The sequence below is a fragment of the Dryobates pubescens genome, chromosome 11 (assembly GCF_014839835.1).
Source record: "Dryobates pubescens isolate bDryPub1 chromosome 11, bDryPub1.pri, whole genome shotgun sequence".
In the NCBI taxonomy this organism is placed as follows: Eukaryota; Metazoa; Chordata; class Aves; order Piciformes; family Picidae; genus Dryobates; species Dryobates pubescens.
The window spans coordinates 5,027,823-5,047,816 of record NC_071622.1 but is presented as its reverse complement, the minus strand read 5'-3'; positions in this window follow the sequence as shown (position 1 = coordinate 5,047,816).

Here is a 19,994-nt window from a genome sequence, read left to right as displayed (position 1 = left end):
AGGAAAAGAAATAACTGGCCTGGCTGAATCATGAAAGCAATCTGACTGTGGAAGCATGTTGTCCAGAAGTTGGCTTGCTGAGGGAGAGGGATGCACACCAATCATAAAGACAGCAAGCAAGGTATTTGGGATGTTGCAATTTTCAAACACCATTTATTCCTCTAGCAGGAGCAGGTTCCTATAATCTTTTAGGCAGATGACTGAAACCCCACCCTGTGCTAAACAGAAATGCTGTTAACAACACTCAAATCCCTCTGAAGTTTTTTGGGGGGGTATACAACACAAGAGTGCAACAGAACACATCCAGACTGTTAAGTCCATGAGGAAACGAACACATGATGGTTACAGCTGCCTGTATGACCAGGGCAGGATTTATCCTGAGCAGAAGTAAAAATCCTAACACACAGCAAACACAAACTCCACAATTAGAGACACTGGAGTTGATTCTCCACTGCTTGGCAACTCATACAATTGTGTGTACCTAATAAGATGATATAACAATACTGGAAATGAAGAAATGATTCTGATCTGGTAATGTTTTTAGCTTATGATATAGAGATAAATACTCAAAGAGTGGCTAAGATACTATGGATGTGAAAAAAGGGCTGCAGATACGAGCGTAATGGGGAAAGCAGATAGGAATCAGTGCTGCTTCCTGTACAACAATTAAGAATCACAAAATAAAGGTTGCAGGTGGCAGGCTTAAAACAAACAAGGTATTATTAAGCTGTGGAAATTCCTAGCAAGGAATGCTGTGGATGCTAAAATTGTATACGAGTTCATGGGAGACAAATCCACTGAATGTTAATACAGACATAATCAACATCTCTGGCTTCAGAATCCACAAACCACTAATTGCTGGAAGCTGAAAGAACGTTCAGGGGAAGGATTGTTATGCTCTTATCCTATTATTATATTCTTCTCAGTCATCTGTTTATGGTCTCTGAGACAAGACACAGCAGAGGACTGGTTTTGATCTGAGCTGATTTGGCTGTCATTCTGTTCCGAGATGAGACGTGGGAGAATCAGACCCATCCTGCTCTTATGAAAACACAAAGGTTTCTGAACATTAGATCAAAGTTGCAAATTTTGTTTAGTTTCTGTTGATCTGATAACTGGACAAAAGTTTCACCTCTAGGTGACAAGATACACTGCTGGCTTGGGGTGACCATGTGTTGGTCTTGTCTTGGATGGGTATTCCCCTCACGGGTGAACTGTACCTGCCAGGTATCTAGGCTCTTTCAACAGTGACTTAGAGGAGATGTAATCTGTTCTTCAGGATGCCATGAGGTATCCTTTGTTCACAAAAATGTTAGGGATAAAATTTTGCTGAGAAACAGAAAGTGAAGCGATGTCTCTACTCACCAGTAACATGCCCAGGAAGGCAGAGAGATGTGGTATCTGTTTCCTGTGACTTTCATATCTGCTGTCCTCCTCTGGTTTCTAACAGCAGAGATACAGCTGTCCCTACTGGAGAGATTAATTTGGGTCTCTCTATTCATTCAGCCAGCTATTTTTCATGAAACTCATAGGAATGTAATATCTCCAAGACCTTTATCACTGTCAAATAGAATTGCAATTGGTCAAGGAGCTGAGAAAGACACACAGACAGAAAGACACTAATTCCTTTGCTGAAATTCCTAAAAACCAGCTCTCATTCCCTTTCAGGATGTTGGTAATGGGGACTAAAAGGACTAACAGTTAAAAAATAACTTCAACACCCTTGAATTTCCCTTTAATCACCAATAAGCCCTGCTGAGGCATTAGGGGGCAAAATAAAGGAAGAGTAATTGAGGTAAAAGAGCACGAAGTGAACAAAAAGCATACACTGTGTGTGTCTGATTAATGAAACATCACCTGCAAAAAATCAGATGAGCTGACAGAAGGGCATTGAGGAGAGGAAATGACTGCAACCAGGACAGAGGGGATACAGACAGAAAACAAGCAGGCATAGGGGGGAAGATTGAGCCACAAGACAACAAACACAAACAGCCACAACAAAACAAAGAAAGAAAGAAAGAAAGGCAGAAACTTATCAGAGAGACATTGCAATCTTTCTGTTTATTACACCTTTAAAAATGCCTCATTCTGAAGGGCTTTTTTCCCTCTTCATTCCCATTGACATTTGGGAAAGTTTCAAAGCCCAGCCAGCATTGGCCAAAGCCCTCTCCCAACCTTCAACCCACAGACATTACTCTTCAGTGATATTAACCCCTCCCCTCAGGCATTTCCAATAAATTGTTAATATCTTTTTAAACCCTGCTCTCCCATGCCTTTTCAGATTAGCCTTGCCCTTTCCCTTGCACTTAAGTTTAGCAAGTGTCACTAATAGGAATTTAACATTTACCCAAGAATTATTTTAACTATGCATCTAATGGCATTTGTGTGGTGGTGTGGGCACCCAAGAGCCTGACTATCAGTTCTATATTCTTAGTTTGCTCTAAGTTGCTTATAAGACAATGGGAAAATACAAGTTTATAGAAAGCACACATCCTAAGAGAGGCATTCAAAGCCTTGAAAGCCAATTCCGAGAGGGATGGCAGTGCCTGGAGTGAGCTGCTTTCCCCATTTGTTTATGTTAGCCACAAGTCTGCAATCACTCATGTAATCAACTTTACCTTCCAACCACTCAGCAAAGGCATCACTTGTACTAGGTCTAATTTATTTTCTTCTCTGTGCAAAAGAGATGCTAATGAAAAAAGTGTAACAGATTTATTAACTAGCAAATGTTATGATTTTGTTTTATACCACCATCAAAACATCTTTGAATTAGAGAGTTCGGTGCTTGTAGGCTACTGATTTAGCTGCCCTGAGAGCAACCATAAGTAATTGATAGATTGAATGGAAAGCTCTGATGAGGATTTCAATCAGTAAAACTTCAGTGACAGTTTGGCACCAGTTAGCCTGCAGTGTCTCAACAGAGATGCCAAAGGCTGCATTGGATAGAAGATCAGTTTTAGAGCTGTGCTTCCTCATGTTGGCTGGCATATAAGGACCAGTCTTCCCATGTCACTGGATACAGCACTACCTAGGCCAAAGAGCACATTTTCTGCCAGCACTAAGTTGAAGACACTTGATGGGAAGCAGGGATGACATTTTCACATGTGTCTCTGTAAAGATTTATGTTCCCACTGTCCACAAGGTCCCTGTTACTGAGTAAGGTAGCAAATATTGACAGCCCTTGAGTCAGTCTGTATGAATTCCATAGTTTAGGCTCACAGCTACTGAAGTTTTTCTGCTCCTCCAAGAAAGCAGGCTCCTGCATTTATGTCTGAAATGGACTTCAGGTCATTTCTATGGGTCTAGACAGGCACCTTGCTTACATCCTGGTCCTACAGCCATCCCCTCTTCTCTTCCCTGCACCATAGTATCCCTGTGAAAGAAACCTGCCTGCACAGAAGGACAGACAGTGATCTACACTCTTACAGAGTCCTCAAATACAGTTCTCAGGGCAACACAGCTATGGAGCAAACCATGGTGCTCAGTTTAGCTTGTGCCTTAATATCTGCTAGGACAGGTAGGCTCTCGGTACCTCTGATGCTTCATTCACTTCAAGATTAGATCGTCAGCTTACAAACTCCCTTTCACTTCTGCTTAGAACAGGGCTGTGAGGCTGACCTGCTCTCCCTCCTTCCCCACAGAAAGCTGTGTGAATGCTTATTGAACAGACAGCATGCAGAGCACCTGGGCACACAGGGAGCTGAACCAGTTACTCTTACTGAAGCAGTTAACTACAAGACCATTTCCCCATTCACATGTGTGGCATTTGATACTTGGCCCCTGGCCAAAAAGTAACTGAAATCATATGGTTAAGTCCCCAGGAAATACTTTGAAGATGCCTTCCAAGACTGATATTCTACATTAAAAAAAAAAAAAAAAAAAAATCAAAAATCTTTAAAAGCAAAAACCCCACCTCTGTAATAACACTTTGCACTTTTATAGCACCTTTCATCTGAGGCTATCAAAGCACTCTGGGACACAGACACTAAGAAATCCATTACACAAATTACAGATATTCCTAAACTGACTGTAGTCACTTGCCTTAATTTCCATCTCTTTACTGATGCTCCCAGCCAGTGTGTGCACAGGTAGATGCAGTCAGTGGTACAGGCAACCAGAGAAATCTACAGACAAACATGCACTCTCCCCCACAAATACACCCCCTCTTATATTAAAATAAGTATTTTTTTTTTTCTACAGCACTGTCCACTCTATTGAACTGTGTGAGGAAAAGAGGCAGGCACTTTCATTCCATTGTGCTTCATTAAACACTGTTTCTTAATTTTCTTTGATTAGGTTCCCCTGTATATACACAATATGAACAAACACAGACTCCTTCTGGGCATGAGCCAACAGCTGCAACCCTGAAAAAACCAGCTTCTTATATCATTAACTGAGTTTCCATGGTGCCCTGGGGCAGAGATATTGATGCTTGACAGCATTATCACTATAAAGTAACTTTACAACTGTATAATTTAACTCTATGCTTCCAGTAATATTAAGAGCATTTGAAACTGTGGCTGTAAACCTTGACACTTTCACACAGACTGGGGAGTTGAAAGAGGGTTTTGTTTTCTTTCCTCAAAGACAGCCCAAAACATGGTATTGAGAAATAACCAAATACTGGAGAGGTGATGTAGAAGGAAGTCATTCTTAGGAAAATCTGCAGGATCAGAATTAATCCCTCTTTTTGCAGTATAAAGGAGCTTGTTTCTAAGAGCTTAGCAAAAGAAGGATGAAGATGTAGACCTCTGGAGGTCTCTTCCCGAGTATGTGTTTGGTTTACTTTGAAATCATCTTGGAACAAGCTCTAACTCAGGTTCAAGCATAAGCCACACTGGATAACCTGTGCAGAGCTCCCTGGGCTTTATCAGCACAGCCTGTCATATCTCATTGGCTTTTGCTAGTAATGTTCCCTTTACTGGGTGGGAATGAACCCACAAGGGCCATAATCTGGCTCCTGAGGATCTTCTTCTAAGGATAGAACTAAAAGAGCTACTGGAATCAGGACAGGCAGGTGCCAAAAAAAAAAGAGAAAATGTGAAATGACCCAAAATAACCAAGTACATTTGCCTTAGAGGACTGACAGGTCCGTGAAGCTCTAAAAGTTATGGATGCTTTTACTGGAATTGTATTTTGCATACAGATTTCTTTTCCTCAGGACAGGCATTTACTCTTTAAAAGGAATCTGGATATGAGCAAATGACTGTTTCTTTCAGGGGATTTAACTTCTCAAATCCCCAGTCAAGCTGCAAGCTGCTATTCTGTTTGAAGTTCAGAATAAGAGTGAACACAGTGGTCCTAGCTGTGACAAGAGTCCAAGATGTGAGCTCCTGTTATATACCTGAAGGGACTGTAGTCAATTTAAGCTTCCATTCTGTGGCTGTAGCCACATAAATGCATTTTTATTTTTTTCTAATCATCCATAAAGAGGACTGAGATTTCAGCAGTGCAAGTGCACCCTGCTTAAGGCATTCAAAGCCTCCAATTCAACACAGGCAGTGGAATGGAAAGACCAAGTGCTATCTTTGAAAGTTGGCTCAGTTGTACTGCTTTAAAGGACCGAGATGATTTCTCAGCTGTTTGTAATATGAAAAGACCGACCTTAGGATGATATTAGACATGTCTGTTTCTTCTGTGGTCTTCAACTATGCTTTCCAAAATGTTTTCTATGTTTGTGGGATTTTTACAGAAAAGAAGTGTCATTAAATTGGCTAAATTGAAGAGATGAAGTGATGTGCCTACAAAGGCTGTACCAAAAACTGTTCCACCAAACTCTCAGTCCCGGGTTCAGGTCTCCAGTTCCACTCAGAAATTATGTCTATAACTTGACTCAATGAAATAGAGAACTAAAGGCTCATAGAGGCTGAGGGAGCTGGGGTTGCTTAGCCTGGAGAAGAGGAGGCTCAGGGCAGACCTTATTGCTCTCTACAACTACCTGAAGGGAGGCTGTAGACAGGCGGGGGCTGGTCTCTTCTCCCAGGCAACCAGCACCAGAACAAGAGGACACAGTCTCAAGCTGCGCCAGGGGAGGTTCAGGCTGGATGTTAGGAAGAAATTCATCATAGAGAAAGTGATTGGCCATTGGACTGGGCTGCACGGGGAGGTGGTGGAATCACCATCATTGGAGGTGTTTAGGAGGAGACTTGATGGGGTGCTTGGTTGCATGGTCTAGTTGATTAGATAGTGTTGGATGATGGGTTGGAAGTGATGATCCTGAAGGTCTCTTCCAACCTGGTCTGGTCTATTCTATTCTATTCTATATTTAGATGAGGGCCTTCCCCACCTGGAGGAAGTTTAGCATTAAGAATCAAATACACAAAAAGCAAGGCATGGATACACTGGAAATGGTGGTGCACACTCATCATGATGACTAGGCTTCCCTACAGCTACCAAGCTGAAATCATACCAGTTCTTGCCTGGTCTCCATCATTTCTGTATATGTACCTCATGGCTAGTCTTTGGAAAAGTAAAACCTTTTATGCTCTCTTAAGGGCTGCCTGCTGTGCAGCAGGGATTCCAGTTCAAACACTCTAAAAATGAACCCAATAGATTTTGAAACTGTTGATGTGAGACTCCTTTACTGACCATTCTCAGGTCAGGCTGCGACAGCTGCTGATCAGCAGGCTCTAGTGGAAAGCAATTCTGGGTGTGCTATCAGCAGCACTCAGAGTCTTACAGCGGGGGATTCATCCTTCCTCCCCGTCTTTTATCCTTTGTTCCCTGCCCAGCTGTGAGGCTGGTGTGTATCTAGACAGCTCAGCAGCTGAGCTGCTGGTGGTGAATGTTACAGAGCATTTTATATGCCTTGTGTCATAAGCCCTGTAAATGACTAGTAAAACATGGTATTTAATGGAAGCACGTCAGCTCATTTTAAAGCTTCTTCACCTAATGCTGAGCAAACTGTTGCTGAGCTGCTTTTTTAATCAGTTACCACCAAATGTGTGCATGTGTGAGGAGGGTTTTAAACATTTCTCTGTCCACTTCCAGGCAACTAACTGACAAGCCTACAATCCTTATTATGCCTTCCAAATATCGCCCATTCACTGTTATCTACAGCACGTATTATCAGCAGAGCGTTCTGCAGAGCCAGGCTTACAGAACATATCCCTAATGTTTCTCATGCACCAGGTACATATCAGTTAGACACAGACCTACCAGGCACACACATACCTCTGAGGGAATGTATAACAGGACATTCAGGAAGTTATACCTGATGCAGTCCTTTCTTTGCAGGATGAAAATACAAGAGCAGCCATTACTGATATAATGCTGAGGCCTGAGATATTCATGCAACCACATTAGCTCTTGTTAGAAGAGGCCAGAAGTTCAGCACTTGGCAGCATGAGGTTATCCCACCATGTATGCCCCTGCACAGGCTGATGGAATATCCTTCATTCCTGGCTTTCATTTAAATACTGCAGCCTCAAGGGCAAATTTGTTTCTATATATCATACCAGGTATAATCTTGTTCTAAATGATGACTTTTCAAAGTATTTCATTTAGGAGAAGACATTCACTCATACTAACTGGAATAATTTGGAACATATTTTACACATTTAATGATATACTCTCCTGCTCCAGGTTTTGTGCTCCAAACCCTGTTTTGGGTTTTTGTGTGTGTGTGTTTGGTGGTGGTTTTTATTGTTGTTGTTGAGGGTTTTGTTTTGTTGTTGTTTGGTTGGTGGTTTTTCATTTATTTTATTTTCTTATTGAAGGAAGTTACTGTCACACTGACAGTGTCAATGTGTGTAACACACACCAGGCAGAAAGCCTGTCCCCCCATCTTCATGCATGTAAGGTATTCATTTATCTCAATAATTACAAAGTGTGGTTCAGTCACACATGTGTGAACAAAATGTATCATCTTATCCTCTGTCTCAAGCTGCACCAGGGGAGGCTTAGGCTGGATGTTAGGAAGAACTTCACAGAAAGAGAGATTGATTGGCCTTTGGAATGGGCTGCCCAGGGAGGTGGTGGAGTCACCATCACTGGAGGTGTTTAGGAAGAGACTGGATGGGGTGCTTGGTGCCATGGTTTAGTTGCTTAGATGGTGTTGGGTGATGGGTTGGACTCGATGATCTCGAAAATCTTTTCCAACCTGGTCTGGTCTGGTCTGGTCTGGTCTGGTCTATTCTATTCTATTCTATTCTATTCTATTCTATTCTTATTATAGGCTTACATTGAGGTTTTATAGATCACAGAGTTAGCACAAGGAATGTGAAGAACTAACAAAAAAACCAACAACCACAACACTGCTTAATGGTAATTCACTTAGATAGTGGCATGAAAGAGGATGGGACTTTGATCTTATTTGCCACAAATGCTGTAACAAAGCTAAGAGGCAGATTTACATGCCAGTAGCCCCAAACAAATTCACCTACCTCAGTTTCCTCACCTGTCACCAGGAACTACTGTAGGCTAAATTAACATTTTTGTGGAACCTGGAGACCCTTGTTTGTTTTGGTCTTGACATGAATCCAGTGTAGTGTTACTTGCTTTGTTTTCTTTCTGTTCAAGGCTACGGGTCCTCTGAATTTGAGGCTGTGTCTCAGCCTGTACTTCTTAATCCAGCACCAGAAGCTTTTTTACAATTCTAGCCACCCTGATCCAATTTCTATTACAAACAAACAAGGGAAAAAACCCACCCTGACAACCCAACACCACTGCAGTAGGTTGCATAAAGTCCTAAGAAATGTATTTGAAGGCAGATTTCCTGAATGTTTGCCTTATGAGTTCACGCGTTTGGGGCTCACTATATTTTCATTTATTTGCTTCACTAGCTGCCTGCATGGAGCTAGGCAGTTAATAGAAGCACACCTGTCCTTGGAGGCCAATACCAACTGACTGGCTGTTCCTTGGTTCAGGTCCATTAAAAATTCTGAGCATTAATTAATCACTGACTTGCAAATAGCTTGGAAGAGCTGTTCTGGCTAAATTGGAACGCTCTGCAATTGTTTTACTTTTGTTCCCAGGCACTTCAGTGATATGAAGCTTCTCCCCTGCCAGGGTAGGCTATACATAACTCTGGCCACTCCTGTGTAAGAACACAGCAGCCTAGAGGCTGCTTCAAGCGGCTCCATTTCTTCTCTAACTAGGAAACTGCACACATAAGGAAGAGATGTCAAAAGCAGCACTCTGGACAGAATCTCTCCATTGCAAAGGAAATAATAAAACATATCAGAGCAAGACACCAGTGAACCATGGTACATGGGCAAAGAGTCTTCCCTGCTTGCTGCCTACCAGGCCAGTCAAAACCAGCTTCTCCTTTTTCCTTCCACTAAGTGAAACTGTAAACTGTGTAGAAATCAAGTTGCTTCTTGAGTTTTCCATACATCACCGCTAAGAAGGCTCTCTGTGATGTGGGGACTCTGTTGTGCTCTAGTCACTGAGGGTCACAGTGAATAAACAGAGCGATGCAGCTCTGTCAGCTAAGCCAAGCAAATAGACAAAGATGTTAGACCCCACAACCTCTGAAATGTGAAGCACAAAAACAAACAAACAAAATCTTTGTGAAAAAGGAAACTAAGCCAGCATGACCTACAAGTCATGAAGAAAAGCATTCAAGGGAATCATGATCTCATTTGTATAGGGACTCTTCCCACACCTCACTGCAAATACTGCTCTTGATAAATACGGAAGACAAATAAACAGTTGTTGGTACAATGAATACTAAATGAGGAGGAGAATTAAAGGTGAAAGACAGATATGTGTTCTTAAAGCATCAAAATATCAACATAAGGAAATAATTACCTAAACCTAGCAGTAAGAACAACCTTGTTGAAGATAAAATGCATGGGTATGTTGCTAGAGTTATTCCTTGAAAATAGTTAACCTTACCAGGCAAAAAAAGAGCTTGGATTCCAAATGCTTCAACAAGCCTGGCAAGTCACCTGAACATACTCATCCTCCTCATTCCCCCCAGATTTCACTTTTAGTGGAAAAGCCACACCAGCAACCTCCAAATGATTAAGAATTACTTTCCCTGCTCCCTGTTTCTCACTCAGTCCCACACAGTGTGCACATATACATGACTGAGGAAGAATCACGTCTCAAGAACATTTCCCCCTCGCTACTCAAAAGCTGTAAACCTTCCTCAACTTCCGAAATGCAACAGAGAGATAAATAGGCAATCACCGTTGACCTTTATCCCTCAAAAGCTACCAAAACATAATCACAAAGTGAAATACCAGATGCAGGCCTGGAGTGTGATTATTTGATAGAGCATGGTGACAAAAAAGAAAAAGACCAGTCAGATTAGTAAGAGCAGATCATAAGAACAGTCACAACACAACTGCACAAATCATAGAATCAGAGAATTGTTAGGGTTGCAAGAGACCTCGAGGATCAGCTAGTTCCAGCCCCCATGCATGGCAGGAACATCTCAGACTAGATCAGGTTGCTCAGAGCCACATCCAGCCTGGCCTTTAAAAACTCCAGGGATGAGGCTTCCACCACCTCCCTGGGCAACCTGTGCCAGTGTCTCACCACCCTCATGGGGAAGAACTTCTTCCTAACAGCCAATCTGAATCTACCCATTTCTACTTTTTTTTCCCATGGCCCCTAGTCCTATCATTACTGGATACCCTAAAAAGTCCCTCCCCAGCCTTCTTGTAGGCCCCCTTCAGATATTGGAAGGCCACAATTGGGTCTCCTCAGAGCCTTCTCTTCTCCAGACTGAACAACCCCAGCTCCCTCAGTCTGTCCTCATAGGAGAGGTGCTCCAGCCCTCTGATCATCCTCATGACCCTTCTCTGGACACCTTCCAGCACCTCCAGATCCTTCCCATAATAGGGGCTAATAGAGGCTAAATTGTTGATGCATTGTGATAGCCAGATGGATAGGAGTTTTTCTGAGGAATGAGACACTGTTTCTATGTGAGCAGTCAAAAATGCTAGCAAATTTGTTCGTTTTCTTTGCAGAGCAGGCTTTCCATTTCTTTGTCAACTGGTATTAAAGACCTGGCCTTGAGGCAGCTGCAGAGTCCAGTGAACCCTGCAGAGCCTTTTGGCTGCAGTTCAAAGGTGGAGAAGTTAAAATAACTCAGTACCAAAGACAACCCTTCAACTTGCTATTAAAACAGTAATACAAACACCAGGATAACAAGAGAATAAAGAGAGAAATTAAGAAAGAAATGGAAGCCTGTGGAAGGGAATGGATCACAGGCTCTCCAGGACTAGTTTCTGTAATAAGTGTGTGAGACAATCTCCTACAAGAGGGAAATGGCTTATTTGATATAATATGCCTTTCTCTTCTTGAATTTCCACAGTATGGAGAATCAATATGAGGGAAATTAAAGCATCAGGAGCAGACTCACATTTCCACTTGTGTGTTCCTATCTCAGCAAACTCTTATTGAGATAGAAGTATTTACCTTAAGTGCCCAGTTCACGTGTGCTGCATGAAGAGGGAGGTTTTCAAAAGGATACATGCTTCTTCTGTGTAGGGCACAGCAGAAGTTAGGCCACCCAATATGTAGCTGTAGAATGAGACTTCCAGAGTGTAGCAGTAGGATGTATCATTTAACAGCCCACCAAGGAAACGCCGGCCTGTCCCTGCTTTCACAGCGTCTCTGTTGAATGATGTACTGGACTGAAGGAGACAGAGACATGAAGAGAGTTTGTGAGATCATGAGAAGAAGTGTGTTAGAACAGAAAACAGTTAAGTTCACATTGTCAAATCTCATTTACACTGTATGAGATTGCACTATTTTTGAACACGGCATGGAGAAACCATCAACTTAAACACTGTCTGGCACATACACTGTAAATAATGTCTTGTAGACTAAATAAAAATCAGGCTGAGTTTAGTGGTAGCATCAACTCTGAGCCTGACATATGCATGAGTTGAAAGAGAACCTTTCAGACCCTCCATTCTCAAAAATTAACCTGGACTAGTATTTGGATATAGAATCACAGAGTTGTTAGGGTTGGAAAGAACCTCAAGGATCATCCAGTTCCAACCCCCCTGCCATGGGCAGGGACACCTCATACTACATCAGGTTGCTCAGAGCCACATCCAGCCTGGCCTTAAAAACCTCCAGGGATGAGGCTTCTACCACCTCCCTGGGCAACTTGTGCCAGTGTCTCACCACTCTCATGGGGAAGAACTTCTTCCTAACATCCAGTCTGAATCTACCCATTTATTTTTTTTTCCATTCCCCCTAGTCCTATCATTACCTGACACCCTAAAAAGACCCTCCCCAGCTTTCTGTAAGCCCCCTTCAGATATTGGAAGGCCACAATAAAGTCTCCTCAGAGACTGCAGACTGAACAGCCCCAACTCCCTCAGCCTGTCCTCATAGGAGAGGTGCTCCAGCCCTCTAATCATCTTAGTGGCTCCTCTCTACTGAGTTCCTCTGTATCATAACCGTTCTCTCCCACCCCTTGCCCTGGACTGTTCTGAGCACAGTAGAAACGCAGTGGCATTTAATTTTTTTTGGTGAAAATTTCTCACCTAAGACATTTGACTGGTTTTTAAATTAGGTCACACAAATTTCCACTTCACTAACTTAAATGTTAACTGGGTGCTGCTCTCTGGGTGGAAAAACATACTGCACTATTTTACAGCAGTAGGAGCACAGTATAAAAGGTAATCTCTGCTAGCACTGGAGACCTGGCTTGAAGAATCCTATGGACTATTCATTTGAGGGGTGGAGAGAAGGGCTCCAAATATTTCCATAGATGAATTTTATGTCTCCTCTGAAGGTGTGGTATCTGAAGACTAAAGCAAAGCTCATCTTCTGGTTGATTAAGTCTCAGAGCTTGTTCCTACCAAATAGATCGAAAACCGGATTTTGCTTTCACTTTGGTTATCAGATGCTACTTGCAAACCTCATAACCATTAGACTGACTCAATCTGGGCTCAGCACAAGCTAGTGACCACCACAAAACAATATTTAAATAGGCACTTCATAGATCCATCTTTGATGAGTTGCATAAAAGGCCTTAAGGTCTCCTGCTTTATGACTTTTACATTGGCAGTGTAACATAAAGGAAACACAGAATGTTAGGGGTTGGAAGGGACCTCCAGAGATCATCTAGTCCAAGCCCTAAGCCAAAGGAGGATCACCTAGTGCAGTCCGCACAGGAATGCTTCCAGGCATGTTTTGAAAGTCTCCAGGGAAAGAGACTCTACAACCTCTCTGCTCTGTCACCCTCACCATAAAGAAGTGTCTCCTCATGTTGGGGTGGAACCTCCTGTGTTCACAGTATCACCAAGGTTGGAAGAGACCTCAAAGATCACTGAGTCACCACAGACCTCATGACTAGACCATGGCACCAAGTGCCACGTCCAATCTCCTCTTGAACACCTCCAGGGACGGTGACTCCACCACCTCCCAGAACTGGACACAGTACTCAAGGTGCGGCCTAGCCAATGCAGAGTACAGGGGCACAATGACTTCCCTGCTTGCACCCATTGCACTTCTAGCTTGCACCCATTGTTCCTTGGCCTATCACTGGGAACCACCAAAAAGATGCTGGCACTTTCACCTTGACAGCCATCCCTCAGATATTTATAGATGTTGCTAAGATCTCCTCTCAGCTTTCTCCTCTCAAGACTAAATGACCCTTATTATAGTTTCCTGTTCAGTCATTGTGGCCATGGTGAATTCTTTGGGCTATCCAGGGTCCTCCTGTTGATCCTTATGGTTTGCTAGTACCTTTTCCTGCTATCAAAATGTTAGTATTTATTAAGTCCATCTCTTATCAAAACCAAGGAAAATAAGTTTAATTTCTTATTTGAACTATTAAATGCAATTATTCAAACTGTTAAACTTCTCCAGACCAAGGAAATCAGATTAATACTGAAATGAAGGAACAGTTCTTGATGAATAGTGTGTTTCAGAAGATATGGAATGGAAATACCTGAGGGTTTATTAACATTCTGAATGTTTTGAAGTCTCTCTCATGTTATAAAAAGAAAGGCTTTCCAGGTTAATTAGAATAAGATGGAATTTGGTTTCTTATTAGCATTATATATTGGAGTTTCCAACGCAGCTTGTTGTCTTTGTGGTAACATAATATTTAGCTTTGTGGTAAATTGTACACAGAATGTATTCTGCTATGTACATATCATATAATTTTCTGCAAATTACATGGCAGACACCTTGAGGATATTCTGAATACTTATGTGACATGGAGGTAAAGTGCTCGTAAGGACTGATGGGGAAATTAATTGGATCTATGGAATAAAATGCTTAAGGAGGATTACAAGACAAAATGTTCTCTGAGTTCCTGCAAAAGAACACTTTAAAAGACTACTGAGGGAAAGCTTTGTCTTCAGCTAAAATTCAGAAACATAAAGGAAGGTGATCACGCTCTGGGGATGGCATCATAAGTCAAGTAAACATTGATTTCAGAGAATAGTGCTTCACATTCAAATGAAGGCCATGGTGGAACTTTCAAAGCAGGGAAGTATCAGCTGATGACTACAGGAGTGCAAAGTCAGCTCCAACAACAAATATGTCAGAATGTGGTATTGTGGTTTATGGGCAGGGGCATAGCTCACAAGGGGAATGAGCTAATTCTATGACTGCATTTGCTACAATGAAAACAAGGAAAATGCTGGAGAAGCTATTCAGGGCAGACATCAGGGACAGAAGTACTCCAGTGATTAGAAGATTCAGTTGCTGATATGGAGTATCTTTGAAGATTATGGAATCTCATCAAGTAAGTTTAAGAACAAAGTGGACAAGTATCTGCAGAGTATATATAGTTCATATCTTTGGGACACAGTTTGGACATGAGGTCCTTCTCGAGTCTATTTCTCATGATTTCAATCAAGTTAGGGGAAGGTTATCAATTGAATTCCTCATAGATGATTCTTGAGATAAATCTTACATAATATTTTCATCACAGTCTTGTTATGTTAAAGGAGGACCATGGCAGCAAAATTTGCTCATGACACACTGTAGCATAGCATAGAACAGAACAGAACAAACCAGGTTGGAAAAGACTTTCGAGATCACTGAGTCAAACCTCTCACCCAACACCATCTAATCAACTAAACCATGGCACCAAGCACCCCATCCAGTCTCTTTTTAAACACCTCCAGTGATGGTGACTCCACCACCTCCTGGGCAGCACATTCCAGCAGCCAATCTCTCTTTCTGGGAAGAACTTCTTCCTAACATCCAGCCTAAAACTCCATGTGCAGCTTGAGGCTGTGTCCTCTCATTCTGTCACAGGTTGTCTGGGAGAAGAGACCAACCCCCACCTGGCTACTACCTCCCTTCAGGTAGTTGTAGACAGCAATAAGGTCTCCCCTGAGCCTCCTCTTCTCCAGGCTAAACAATCCCAGTTCCCTCAGCCTCTCCTCATAGGGTTTGTGCTCCAAACCCCTCCCCAGCTTTGTTGCCCTTCTCTGGACACTTTCCAGCAACTCAACATCTTTCCTAAACTGAGGGACCCAGAACTGGACACAGGACTCAAGGTGTGCCCCAACCAGTGCTGGAATGAATCATCATTATGAAGGAGGCTCTGAATATCATACAAAACCCCCCAAACAAACAAATATACAAACATAAAACCACTACCAAAGAACAAAAAAAACCACCCCACAAACAGTGGGATGAACTTGAGGACCAGTCATATGAAACTCAGCTGTACAAGTGTCAGGTCATGTACTCAGGGCCTAATGAAAAACAAGATCTGCTATAAGCTGAGACCTCATCAGCTGGAACATCACAGTATCACAGTATCACCAAGGTTGGAAGAGACCTCAAAGATCATCGAGTCCAACCTGTCACCACAGACCTCATGACTAGACCATGGCACCAAATGCCACATCCAATCCCCTCTTGAACACCTCCAAGGACGTTGACTCCACCACCTCCCTGGGCAGCACATTCCAATGACGAATGACTCTCTTGGTGAAGAACTTTCTCCTCACCTCCAGCCTAAACCTCCCCTGGCACAGCTTGAGACTGTGTCCTCTTGTTCTGGTGCTGGTTGCTAGAGAGAAGAGACCAACCCCTTCCTGGCTACAACCACCCTTCAGGTTGTTGCAGACAGCAATAAGGTTTCCCCTGAGCCTCTTCTTCTCCAGGCTAAGCAACCCCAGCTCCCTCAGCCTCTCCTCACAGGACTGTGCTCGAGGCCTCTCCCCAGCCTCGTTGCCCTTCTCCGGACACGTTCAAGTGTCTTGATGTCCTTCTTAATAGGTGAAATAGGTGAAGAGAGAGTCAGATATGTTATTTCACTGAAGTGATTTTTGATTCCTGGCAGAACATAACTCACAAGTTGGATCCAGTTACTGGCAAAATTATACTTGCCATATTGCAAAAGTGAAGCATAAGTAGCTTACATAATTTAAAGAAGGTTTTGTGAATAGCCAAAAGAAGAACCCAAAATCTGGGTCTTTCCAGAGTCTGAATTTTTATAATGCTATTTTGTGGTGTGACACTAAGAAAATCTTTGTCAGGATTAAAAAGAACCTGAACTTTCATTTAGGTGAATAAATGTAGATTGTGGAGATTAAACTGTCTTCACTTTGGGGATAAAAATAAAAAGGCTCATGACACAGACAAGATTGAAGTCTTAAGGGAAAAAATAAGATCTCTGATTTGACTCAAGAAGGTTGGACTACAGAAAACAACATAAACCTTTCAAAGAGGGACTCATGCAGGTTTTGAAACTTGGGCTTGGCTCTGGAATAAATGTTGCAAGCCAGGATGTGACCTGATGCTTTAAATGAAAAGGAGGAAATCAAAAATCTAAGAAAGTTCAGCCAATGAAAAGGAAGGGCAAGAGGCACTTGGTTGAGTCCAACCTTGGACTTAATTCAAATCAAGGCAAATGGAGTGGAGAAATGAGCAGGAAAAACCGGGAATCCTTATCAGAACTGATCCTGGCAGCTGGGAAGGCTGAAACAAAGGCTGTGAAAAGCCATGTATTATGATGGCAAAGAAAGCCCTTTGCACGCACATTTGTTTAATCAAACTCTAGTCTGGGGAAAGGGAGTGGTGGTCAGGGCAAGAACAGAGGTCAGTTGTCCACACGGAGAATCTACTGTCCTACAACCCTTGCAGAGCTGAACTGAAGCCATCATTAAGCAAATGCACTGAGCAGGCACAGCAGGAGAACAGCTAAACAAATATTTACTTCCTCAAGGCTGAATCACATGGGAGTGTCAACAACAGCAAACAGTATAAAGTCTAGAGTGTGGAGGGAAACACCACAGACTTCAAAGTTCTCAGACAGGGGTATTTGTATAAAATCAACAGTAATTTGTTATTAAAACACACAGATATATTGAACCTCACAGAAGTACTCTGCTTCCCAGCTTGTTTTAAAAAAATTCAGCGAATAAATAGCTAACTACAGGGTAAGGAGGTGCCAAGCAACAAGAATCCAGTGTTAAAACAGCAGAGCAGGAAGAAACCCACCAGAAAACGACACACAGACATCACACACACTCTTGGGAGCCTCAAGATGTGCTGACCCTCTCTCTACAGGCATTAGTGGTAGCTTCCCCAGGCCTTCCTACCAGATCATTCCTCCTCTCCATGCTGTGCTGAATACCTTCTGTTTGAGTGGTTTCCCCATTGGGAATGACAGTGGCCGGCCAGGCAATACAAAGACATTTGTAAACCAATTGGATCTCACTCAGAAATTGCAGCAGACAAAGAGATGTGTGGAAGGAAATAAGAAAGGGGGGGAGGGCATGCAAATTCTTCCTGGAGTGGTGTCAAAGCAGAAAAATATCTTGGCCCTTGGTCAAACCTCTCAATGTGCCAGAACTACTGTCTTGAGGGCAGCCTTCTCTCTTGGCTGGTGAGGACGGTCTACCACACAGTGGCTCTCCTGAGTGAATTCCACCCCCAGGTATCTATCTTACAAGCTCAACAGCTTAGGCAGCTTCCATATGGCTGAGGGATACTCTTGGTTTCTCAGCACTGCTCCATCATCCTGCCAACAGCTACCAGAATAAATGCCTTGAGCAGTCCATATTTACAAAGTGAGGGTAGGCAGATTGCTGATGACCTCTGCACGCCTGTGTCAATCTATGAAGAGCAGCTCCAAAAAGAGGGACAATAACACAGTTCTCATACATCTGAGATTAGATTTGCCCAAGTCCACCCTTTGGCATCCTGATGGACTTGGAATCTGAGTGGTTTTGCTCAGTGGGCTCTTTCCCTCATGGAAATTCCTCCTCGGTGTATGTATGACTTCACAGGGAACTTCTACATCATCAAAAAACCCTAAGTTTGCACAAAAAGGAAAACTGGAGGCAAACCTGAGTAAAAGTGGGTCTGTTGTTCAGTGGAAGAAGAGATGTCAAAAAGACTTAAAACATTAAGCAGGCACAGTGTCCAGCCACTGATGAATGAAGGTTCTTTTGACCTTTCACTGATGGCAGGTCAAAGGGACAAGGTACAAAAGGGTACTTTCACATACAGGACTTGCTGGGAAACAAATCTTTGCCACCTTCTGAAGCTGTTCAGCACATTAAGGAGAAAAACTATCACAAGGTATGTTCACATTACACATCAGACCTTATTGTTTTCTACAGCTACCTGAAGGGAGGTTGTAGCCAGGTTGGGGTTGGTCTCTTCTCCCAGGTAACCAGCACCAGAACAAGAGGACACAGTCTCAAGCTGCACCAGGGGAGGTTTAGGCTGGATGTTAGGAAGAAATTCTTCACAGAAAGAGAGATTGGCCATTGGGATGTGCTGCCCAGGGAGGTGGTGGAGTCGTCATCACTGGAGGTGTTTAGGAAGAGACTTGATGGGATGCTTGGTGCCATGGTTTAGTTGATTAGATGGTGTTGGGTGATAGGTTGGACTTGAGCATCTCAAAGGTCTTTTCCAACCTGGTTAATTCTATTCCATTCTATCAGACCTTGACAGGCTCTTGGCACAGAAACCAGGGCATAGACTGTGCATCACTTATGATCAATTCTAATGTGTTTCTCCAACCCAGGAAGAAAAGAAACAACAAGGTACAAATGACTCAAAGTAATTAGGAAATAAATTGCCAACCAGAGAAAAATGCGGTCACAAGCTTTGACAAATTAAGAAGGATGAAATTAAGTAAGGTCTAAGGGATTCCTGAAATCCAACCAATAGATTTTACCAGCTGTTTACATCTACTGCAACACAAACAATTGTTACATGCCTGTGGTAGGAAGGAGCAAACTGCATGTGTATTTAAAAACTTGAGCTCTAGTGGGCACATGAATATTCCCCAGAATATCATTTATCCTCACAAATAGACATCTGCATGAAACTCAGAATAAGGAAATCTTTCCATGTGCTGATATGGATGATGTAGGTCCAGGAAGTGTTTTACAAAAGGACAGAGTTCTCTGTGCTCATGAGAATCAGACAACTGTGTCAAAAAACTTTCCTGGAGAAGAGCAGAAACACAAAGAGTGAAAGAATCTGCAATTAGAAAATGGCTTTGTATTATAATACATCATCAGAAATATTCTGGGCCACCTTATGCCATTTCCACCTGGGAAATAAGCTGCATTTTGACAACAGAGGTTAACTACTCCTAGACAAACAACCCACCTCACCTTCAAACCAGAAAAAAACCTGCCCATGTTTAGCTTGTTCGGTAGTTGAGCAATAAGCACTTCACCTACTGGGGTAAGCTGGGATTGTGCATAAAAATTGCTTCATGTTCTCCGCCTGTCAGCACCAGCAAAGGCCAAGCGTAATCAGGACTCAATTACAGCCTCACCAGAATTATCTGATAGTGCTGCTCTTATAGCTGAAGAGCAAGATTTTTACCTAAGCAGGTCTGACCTCTCTTAGTCCACAACTCACTGCCCTGGTGCAGAAAAAAGAAAATGTGATTAAAAAGTTAGCAGATAGTGCTCTAGGAAAACAAAGGAAAGACATTCTTGTCATGAAGGAAGAATAGACGTGCCATTGGGAAATGGACTGGAGCCCAGGCAATGTCAAATCCATCTTGGTGAAGAGTTTTACAGTATCAGCTGTAACTCACTCTCAGTTTCTAGAATGCTTTGCTGAAGTCTGCAAAA